The following is a 10,270-nucleotide window of genomic DNA, read 5'->3' on the forward strand; positions in this document are numbered from 1 at the left end:
CAGCTGTGTTGTATGCGTGCACTTTTATTAGGCGTAAGGTGCGCGCTCTCACTTGTTAAGCTTATAGGAAGGAAAAGCTAAACCCATTCGAATAAAAGTTTTTGGGAGTGTTTCTGTGGGTTCCTTAGTAATTGATTTGATAAGAAAAAAGATTGAATATATGCATAGAAATAACTTAAAATTGCAATAAATCGACTCACGAAATAGCGGTCATTTTATTTTTCGTGTGTCTCCTATTTCGTGCCACTAACGAATCAAGGATTTTCTAGATACATTTTGAGTGCTTGTTTTTAAATATAACAACGAAGATAATTAAAAAAATAAATTAGTAAACAATTAATGTATTTCATGAAGTTTCGTATGAGCGAAATTCGGTATATGTTTTTTTCACTAGAATTCTCATAAAACGAGTTTGAATGTGACCCGAGTTAAAAATTTTAAGGTATATTCCACGTATATTCTCATATTAACTACTAGCACAATTTTATTTATTATTCAATTTATTTGATTTATTTTTGTGTATGTTTATATTTAACGTATAAGATAGTAAATTATTTTTTGTAAATAATTTTTATTTTTTAATTTACATATTTTAATTTGTAATTTTTATTTTATTTATTTAAATAGTTTGGCTCTTAATCACGTATTAAAGTACTCATATGGTTTACAAAGTCTTAATTCAACCATTAAAGACGACGAGTACAAAAAACTTTAAGCTAGCTCTCAAATTTTTTTTTTTTTAAATTATTTTTAATTTGACCATACAATTATTCGTAAGTAGGTAAGACCGTTAAATATAAATGATTATCAGCAAATTATCACCAATTACTCTAAGAAAACTTTATGCCGAAACAGGGGACACGAATTCACGAACTTAGGAGCTGACCTAAATTTGTATCACGAAATGGGAGCCAAATAAGAGGTTCACGACAAAATTCATATAAAATAAAGTTTCAACTAAAACCCTACAGTTTATACATTAAATTATCAACAAAGAACTAATATAACTTATTCAAAAGCTTTCAAGGTAATGATATGCTTAGTAATATTTAAAAAAATATACAAACTCTCAACTCACTCTCAAGAGCCTTAACCTGCCGAAACAGGGGCCCTTTACCTTATGCTATGCTTAATGATACATTTGACTAAATAATTTTTGGTAAAAAGAAACTAGTCCAAGTAATTATTTGCTAAACAATAACTTGCCAAAAAAGACTATTGCTAACTGAAAAATTGCGATAATTTGTTTTGCCAAACATTTTTTTGGGAAATGATAATTTGGGAAACATAGTTTGGGATGTGAAACTTTGGGAAACGCTTTTGGCCCATTACCCACCACCACCACCACCACCTTAAGTGCCATCTGCAACTAAATGAGGAAAGTCGGCCGTTAGATTCATTAATAGTGTTCCAATGGGGAAGGCAACTGTCAAATGTTGTTATAGATGGTGCCAGCATAGGTTTTCCCAGTTTCTATGAGATTTGGGACTAGCATCCAGGCAATACAATTTCTTTAAATAAACACCTACATCAGTTATAACTAGTTATAAGGCGTATCCAGACTAGTCAATTTTTCGCCAATCTGATTAAATTGTCCGAATCAGGACGTGCGGATGCAAATGCCAATTTGGCTCGCCGATAATGACCGATATTACCGATAAAATGAGGCGCGGACGCAAGAATACCAATTTGTGACGCCAGTATCTTCGTTCTGGGGCATTTTTTTCAATTTAGAGGGCTCTAATTATCACCATAAATCTAAAATTGGTGATTAAATTGGAGATGACGCCAATTTCATTTCTGGATACCGCTTTACATTTTTTGTAAGACTCAACTGTAAAAAAACTCAGCCGGCTAAACTCATTATTATCTTACTACCGAAATACTAAACAGCAAAGTGTTTTTGTTATAAAACGGTATAAATATATTTATAATTTATAGGATATACAAAAGTTCATCTTTATATCTAAACAACATTTTATCTACAATTTTGTAATTCTTCAGCTTCGTAACTTACGATCTGGGGGCCGATTTTTGAATTTCGACCACTCGATTTCGTGTATTTCGTTCAATAAATATCTCCAGTACCCGGCATTTAAATTCTACTAATAGAATTGAAAACGAGTGGTCAATACCACTCGATTCCCAATTTCTATCGCTCGTATTTCAAAAATTAGCATATCGCTGTTTTCCACCGATTTTCGAGTGACGAAATCGAACGCTCGAGATTAAAAAATCGGCCACCTGATCTGATGACAATACGAACTACTAAATAGGTACTTATTATTATTATTATTATGAGCCCATATTGTCCCACTGTTGGGCAAAGGCCTCCCTCTTATTCTTCCACGTATCCCTATCCGCAGAAGTCTCCCACCAGTCTCTGTCAAAAGCGTCAAGCTCGTCCCGCCATCTCCGACGAGGTCTACCGTGACGCCTTACAATTTGTGGTACCCAACGGGTGGCTGTTTTGGCCCACATGTCTTCTGGCATACGGCTGACGTGTCCTGCCCAATCCCATTTGAGCTTGGCGGCAGTTTCAGCCACATCAGTTATTCCAGTTTTGGAACGTAGTATTGTATTTTTAATGCGATCGGTTAATTTCACGCTCAGAATACTACGTTCCATGGCTCGCTGACAAACCTTGAGTTTGGATTTCTGAGCCTTTGTCAAAGACCAAGTCTGTGCTCCATAGGTAAGGATGGGGAGAATGCACATGTCCATGAGTTAGGTACTTATGGTTAAAATAAAAAAAATATATAGGACAATCTTACACAGATCATCTAACCTAACCTAACCCCAAACACCCAAATCAAAGAGAATTTAGCTTGAAAAGATGGCGCCATACCTTTGGCCTATGCTCGTGTAGATGGCGACACTTTTTGACATTTATCAAATTCAACACATATCAGTGTAAGAACAAGGATCAAAGTCAAATGGCGATCTAAAAGTTTTAATCAGTTGTCGAAAGATGGCAGTAAATTTACTGTGGCTACAAAAATTACTTTGACAATCCGCCTCTATCCTCTATATCAAATTCTTTTTGCCCAAACTAAGCTAAGCTTGACTTATGGATACACAGTGTGGAAAAATAAGTCGGGCCCTGGAGGGAAACTACCTAAATCCTTAAGTTGGCTCATATTACTTAAAGGAGACATTCCTTTATTTTTTAAAAGAAACAAAACTGCATTCAAAGATTGTCTAAAACTCACTTGCCTCGCCCGGGACTCGAACCGACTAAAAATTCCAAAAAATAAACACTCGCAATTTTATTCTACTAGTCGATACAGTTAATGTTAATGGTAACATTTCTCCAAGAAACATTAGGTCTTACACTCGTCTGTCGTACAAAATATCCATAAAATCTAATATTTAGTATACAGATTTTTTAGACAAGCCAAATTGAAGAAAATAAGAAAAATATTTGAATGCACTTTTGTTTCTTTTTAAAAATAAAGGAATGTCCCCTTTAAGTAAAATGAGCCAACTTAAGGATTTAAGGTAGTTAGGTAGGCCCTGGAGGGCCAGGGCCCGACTTATTTTTCCACACTGTATATTATTCGACGATATAAGTACCTATGTACCTACTAGAGATGTCACGAATATTCGGCAAGTATTCGGTATTCGGCCACTTTATCGAATATTCAGCCGAACACCGATAACTGTTGTACCAACATAAAAAGAAAAATTACACAATAAAAGTAACCAAAAACTAGGTACCTATAGGTACTTATTTAATATTTAAAATGTACGAGCCCCGATGCATATGTTTTCGTCTAGTCAGACCTTTTTTTGAGGATCTCGCGTTTGTACAAAAATAATGTTTAAGTATAAAAATCACTAATATTTAATGCTTATACTAATGTAGTTTCATTTTATATACTTAGTAATATTCTACAATAACTAAATCCAAATACAAGAAAAACCGTTTTGTACTGAACGAATAAAAATACGATTTTTTATTTTTTATTTGACGGGTAGGAATATAACAGATGTGAAAAGGGCTAAGCTTATTACCTACCAGGGGAAGCAACACGGCTCTGCCAATATACTGACAATTTTGTTTCGAGCCTCAGTTTCGAGCCCATCGCATGCAGCAGTGCTGTAGGAGGGGACAATAGACCTTACTTCATAGGATCATTTCTATAGTAAGCTCTTCACCAGGCTATCACAATATGATTTGGACAATGTTTTTGAAAAGTAAATTTTTTCAACAATAAAAGTCTCGAGCAATTTTATCATACGATCAAAATAAACAAGATTAAACATTAAATACTAGTTATTATGGTTCCCATTACTGGGTCATTTTATGTTCATCCTTCTTCTTCCTCGCGTTATCCCGGCATTCTGCCACGGCTCATGGGAGCCTGGGGTCCGCTTGACAACTAATCCCATGATTTGACGTAGGCACTAGTTTTTACGAAAGCGACTGCCTTCTGACCTTCCAACCCAGGGGGTAAACTAGGCCTTATTGGGATTAGTCCGGTTTCCTCACGATGTTTTCCTTCGCCGAAAAGCGACTGGTAAATATCAAATGATATTTCGTACATAAGTTCCGAAAAACTCATTGGTACGTTTGAACCCGTGACCTCCAGATTGCAAGTCGCACGCTCTTACCGCTAGGCCACCAGCGCTTTTTTTTGTCATTTTATGTTCATGTGTAAAAATTATTAGAATAAACAAAATTGTTGTGTGGATCTAGACGAACTAATTTGCATCGGGGCTCGTATTCTTGGAAAGTTGTTAACCCTTGAAGTGGCACTTATGCCAAAAGGTTAAATACGAATACCCTTTGTTGAGCATTTGTTGATTATAAAATATTATATTTTTATCATTGGTATGATTTGATTGACTCTACTAGAGACTGTGCGCAAAGAGTCGTGATATGTACTGGTTCCCATATTTTCCACAGGTCTTCTCTTTCCGAACAGACTCTATATCATTGAATATTCGGCGCTTCGGCCGAGAGAGGGGCCGAATATTCGGCATTCGTCAAAACCACTATTCGGGGCATCTCTAATTACATACCTCTTTAAATAACTGTTTAAATATATAAATACATACATACAAACATCCATAACTCAGGAATAAATAATATTTGTGATAAACACACGAATAAAAGTCCTTACCGGGTTTCGAACCCAAGATCTCCAGCTTCATTGACCTCACTGTTACAAAAATTTAGTCTATTAAACCAATTTGTCGGTAAAAAAAGGCGCAATATTCAAATTACGTATGGAAATCGAACCCTTGCGCGTACCTATTTCAAATTTGACGACTTTCTACTGATAAAATTGGTTTGCTATTGCCAAACTAATATTTAATGACTTATAAATTAAGTCATCGTTAATTTTCCAGCAATTTTGGTGCAGCATTGTTGGTTAAAAGCATCTGTATGCCCTACTCTAGGTGGAATAGATAATTAGGGTTAATAACAGTAATATTAACCTATCCCTAGAAAAAAATTGAAGAAAATCCTTTATTTTTACTATGCTGTACCAAAATTGCTGGAAAATTAACGATCCCTGCTTATAATTGTGGTCCCACAAGCATCGTAAAGCCTTAGCCTTATTTATAAATAATATTGTCTTAAAAATAGGTTACTTATCTCTAAAATAAAAATATTGAACTATTTATTAGGCCAGGACTAGCAGTAACGCCGCTAAGCTAGTAGAGTAGTCAGAGTAAAATCAATCCTAAAAGTACACTTCGGCATTTGAGATTGATTGCTCCGTTAATAGAGTTAGACCCTGGCCCCTATTTCACCAACGGTGACAGGTGCAACAATTGTCGACATCACTGTTACTGACGTCACAGGTCTCCATAGGCTACGGTAACCGCTTACCATCAGACGGGCGGTGTGCTTGTTTGCCACCAACATGTTAATTAAAAAAAAACTCCACTATATCGCCAGTTAATAAGTACTTATTTTGCGAAGCTAATGACAATTGTCACAAGAAACACGACAATTGTCACGAAATTCCGACACAGAACTCATTTGCTGTCAAGAATTACCGAAAGTTCTATGAAATCTTGTGACAATTGTCATCATTATCATCATAAACATCGCAAGAGAAATACCTGTTTTTTGCCGATATAATAAAGTTTTTTTAAATAATACAATGATGGTGGCAAACAGGAAAACGGCCCGCCCGATGGTAAGCGGGAACCGTAGCCCATGGATGCCTGTGACGTCAGCAACAGAGACATTTGTCGAATTGTCGCACCTGTCACCGTGGTGAAATAGGGGCCAGGAAGATAAGTCTGCAAGGATTTTGATAGCCTACGTACAATAGTGCAAGTGTTATTTTAAACGTCTAACTTCTATGAAATGATGACGTATGAATAACACTTGCGCTGCGTGAGCTATCAAAATCGCTGCAGACTTTTCTTGATTTGAAGCCTCCTCCACACTCGTGTGCGAATCGCGGCGCAAAGCCGCGAACGCGAGTGTGGAGTACTGAACGCAGACCTGCGAAATCGACTCCACACTCGCGTTCGCGGCTTCGCCCGCGATTCACGCGCAGTCTGGAGGGGGCTTGAGGTCTAATTCTAATATCTATTTTTTTATTCGGTAGACTAAAATGACATAAATTTCTTATTATGAAATTTATTTTTTAATACAGTTGCTCAAAAAGTGCTACTTTACGTAGCTGTTTAGCGTTCGCAAAGTTGTTTTTTGCGAACTAGTGCTTTTTACTTTTCTAGCTTTTTTAAATTTAATTCTGACAATCGATACGTCCACACCAAAGAGTTTGGATGTTCTATAACTTTAAGTATATATTTTTATTTTGCCATTAGACATTTATTACGTACAAAAAGTATTGTTACACGATATAAAGTAAATATTTATTTGTTATTATATAAATAAAACGTTATAAAATACGATATTTCACTAAAAAAAATTTTATTATTGGCTGAATGGAACTATCATTGCCACGTTGGCGTTGGCTGACGGAAATATTTCGGCTTAGTACCACAGATACAGTATCAGTTAAGGGCTCCACAGACCTTGTAATATAATCACGCGGTTTTTGATCCATTAAATAAAATGGAACTCTAAAATGTCCATACTATAGTCGATCAAACAAGTTTGTCAGTAGAAAAAGGCGCGATATTCAAATTTTCTATAGGACTATAACCCTTCGCGCCTACATTTTTTAGCCGCTTTTTTCTACTGACGAAAATGGCTTGACTTGGCTTTGAATTGTTGCCGTGTGTAAATATTTTACGTCAATAATGTCACAGCTACGTAGAAAGTGGCGCCCGCATTTATTAACCGACTTCCAAATCTCAAAAGGAAGAGATTCGATTGTGATTTTTTTTGTTTGTTACTCCATATCTCCGTCATTACTGGACTGATTTTGTAAATTATTTTTTTGATTGTATGTATATGCATACAGATTGGTCCCGTTTTTGTCAAAACCCAGTTCTGATAATGGGATCCATGAGGAATCGAGGGAACTCCTCAAATCTTAAAGGCATGCGTATAGAGATGTGTATTTTCATCAGAAAATCAAGAATTTACATTAAAAACTGTCGCATTTGATGAAGTGGAACTGCTGATGATGATCAGAACAGAACTCTTCAATGACTACACGTTTGGCGATTTCGAAATTCGATTTTGACGGAGCTGGCCCGGGAGCCAGACTTACCCGGATCCGGGCTCTTATCTGGACCTGAACCCGGACCTGGACCCGGACTTGGAACTGGACTTGGACCTGGACCAAGATCTAGACCTGGACCTCGACCTGGACCTGGTCCTGGACCCGAAACTGGACCCGGACCCGGACTCGGACCCGGACTCGGACCCGGACTCGGACCTTGACCCGGAAAACCACTGATACCTAAGCTAAATAAACCAACCTACCATAAAATGTAGGTATAAAGTATAATGATGCCAAACTTACTAGCCCCTCCCACTCAAACCCCCGTACACCGCACCGTACGCGCCGTTAAGTGGGTTAGGTTAGGTTTGAACTGCGATACTGCGATCCTCACAGAACCGCAAAAAAACCGGGCAAGTGCGAGTCGGACTCGCGCACGAAGGGTTCCGTACCATAATGCAAAAAAAAAAACGAAAAAAAAAGCAAAAAAAAAAAACGGTCACCCATCCAAGTACTGACCACTCCCGACGTTGATAACTTTGGTCAAAAATCACGTTTGTTGTATGGGAGCCCCATTTAAATCTTTATTTTATTCTGTTTTTAGTATTTGTTGTTATAGCGGCAACAGAAATACATCATCTGTGAAAATTTCAACTGTCTAGCTATCACGGTTCGTGAGATACAGCCTGGTGACAGACGGACGGACGGACGGACGGACGGACAGCGAAGTCTTAGTAATAGGGTCCCGTTTTACCCTTTGGGTACGGAACCCTAAAAAGTGGGTTAGGTTAGGTTAGAACTGCGATCCTAACAGAAACGAAATGCTACCTACTAGAAAAGTGGGTGGTTTTACCTCCTTTTCTACATAGTGCACCATCTATGTACAGTAATCTTTCACCGGCCCCCATAGAAGTTGGTTTATTTTTCTTGTTAAAATTATTTTCTACTATTTTATGTCGAACTATACGAGTAAGACAAAGTCAATCGCTCTATATATTTTATGGCAAACCGCGAGTTCTCAGTTCGGGGGGTTCGAACTACTAGTTATCTTAAATTGCAACTGTAAGAGTATTTTTGTATGAAATGAGTTAATGTGATTAATTTTGGCAATGTAAATCAACGCTGAACGTAGTTTATAGTGCTGAATAATTATACAATATCATTCAAGTTCAAGGGAAAATTCCTAACTGTAAGTGCAATGTTCATGTTACCAATATTTGTATTATTGTGATTTTTTCGCAATTGTATTAAAAAACGTCGTTCAATGTACGTGTGAAAGTGTTATTATTTACTTATCCCGTGTCTTTTATTCGCCTACGGCTCATAAAAGACATCTCGGGACTCGTAAATAATAACATACTTTCCCCACTTGCATTGAAATGTACTATTATGTTCATATTATGAAATGTCATTTTAGTCTACCGAATAAAAAAATAGACTTTAGGTATATAACACATAAAAAGATAAAAACGCCTAACAAAATATTTCTTATAACAAATAACTTTGAACATTTGCTATAAAACCAGTTAAAACTAATAATGGCTTATTTTACAAAAGTAAATTATCTAAATATGATTTATTATGGTTACACAAAAATGCGCGAGGTTATAAGAGTTTGACCAAGAGAAGTCTGCAACGATTTTGATGGCACATGCAGTGCAAGTGTTATTTATACGTCATAATTTCAAAGAAGTTTGACGTTTAAAATGACGCTGACTTATCTTGGCTAACTCTATTAACGATATAATAATATACCTATATACAGTATGTATCTGAACGAAAAGCAATTACTCAAACCCGTTAATGTTTAGGTCATACTGAGCAACATTTACTATGGGACCAACCCCGAGAACGCGAAAATAAAAATTGGATGTTTCATACATTTTGCTGGTCTGATGTTGAAATTTCCTATGGGAGAGTCAATTTTATTTTCGCGATTTCTGCGTTGGTCCCATAGTAAAAGTTGCTTAGTATGACCTAAACATTAACGGGTTTGAGTAATTGCTTTTCGTTCATATACAGGATGTATAAGTCATTACCTTTGTAAATAATGGGTGGAAAAAATTAATGTGCCCTGGAAGGGAAGTGCCTTAAAACCTTAAGTTAGCTCATTTTACTTAAAGGAAACATTCTTTTATATTTAAAAAGAATCCAAAATGCATTCAAAGATTATTCCTTTTTTTTTTTCAATTCGCTTGTCTTACGACAGACGAGTGTTTCCGAGGCCTACTGTGTCATGGAGAAATGTTATCATTAACAATAACTGTATCGACTAGCTAGAATAAAATAGCGTGTTGTTTTTTTAATTTTTAGTAGGTTCGATTCCCGCTTCCCGGGGAGGCAGCTAATGAATAACAATCTTTAACCTTTTGAACGCCGCGCACATCGTGCGCGCTGCGTCATCCTGAACCTTGCTGCATGGAATGCACGAAGGTTGATATTGGCCTGTAGCCGCGCGCGTCAGTTGACGTCCTTGGCGGTGAAAAGGTTAAATGCAGTTTTTGTTTCTTTTTTTAAATAAATTAATGTTTCCTTTAAGTAGAATGAGCTAACTTAAGGTTATAAGGCATTTTCCCTCCAGGGCCCATAAAAAAATTCACACTGTATACATGATCTGCGATTTCGACTCCAGGGCAAATATATTCGAACTAAGCGATGCGACC

At 36.7% G+C, this 10,270-nt stretch overlaps 1 protein-coding gene and 1 non-coding gene across 2 annotated transcripts in view; one reads left to right on the forward strand and one right to left on the reverse strand.

Annotated features, from left to right (window-relative positions):
* The window catches only part of LOC134804907 (HIG1 domain family member 1C-like), a 61,876-nt gene that overhangs the window by 3,553 nt on the left and 48,053 nt on the right, over positions 1 to 10,270 (reverse strand). The gene's annotated exons all lie outside the window — the stretch shown is intronic.
* Positions 4,119 to 4,192, forward strand: LOC134805376 (small nucleolar RNA U3). Its single transcript, XR_010146273.1, has one exon. It is a non-coding gene; the product is annotated as a small nucleolar RNA U3 (small nucleolar RNA).

This window comes from Cydia splendana, chromosome Z (genome assembly GCF_910591565.1).
Source record: "Cydia splendana chromosome Z, ilCydSple1.2, whole genome shotgun sequence".
NCBI lineage: Eukaryota > Metazoa > Arthropoda > Insecta > Lepidoptera > Tortricidae > Cydia > Cydia splendana.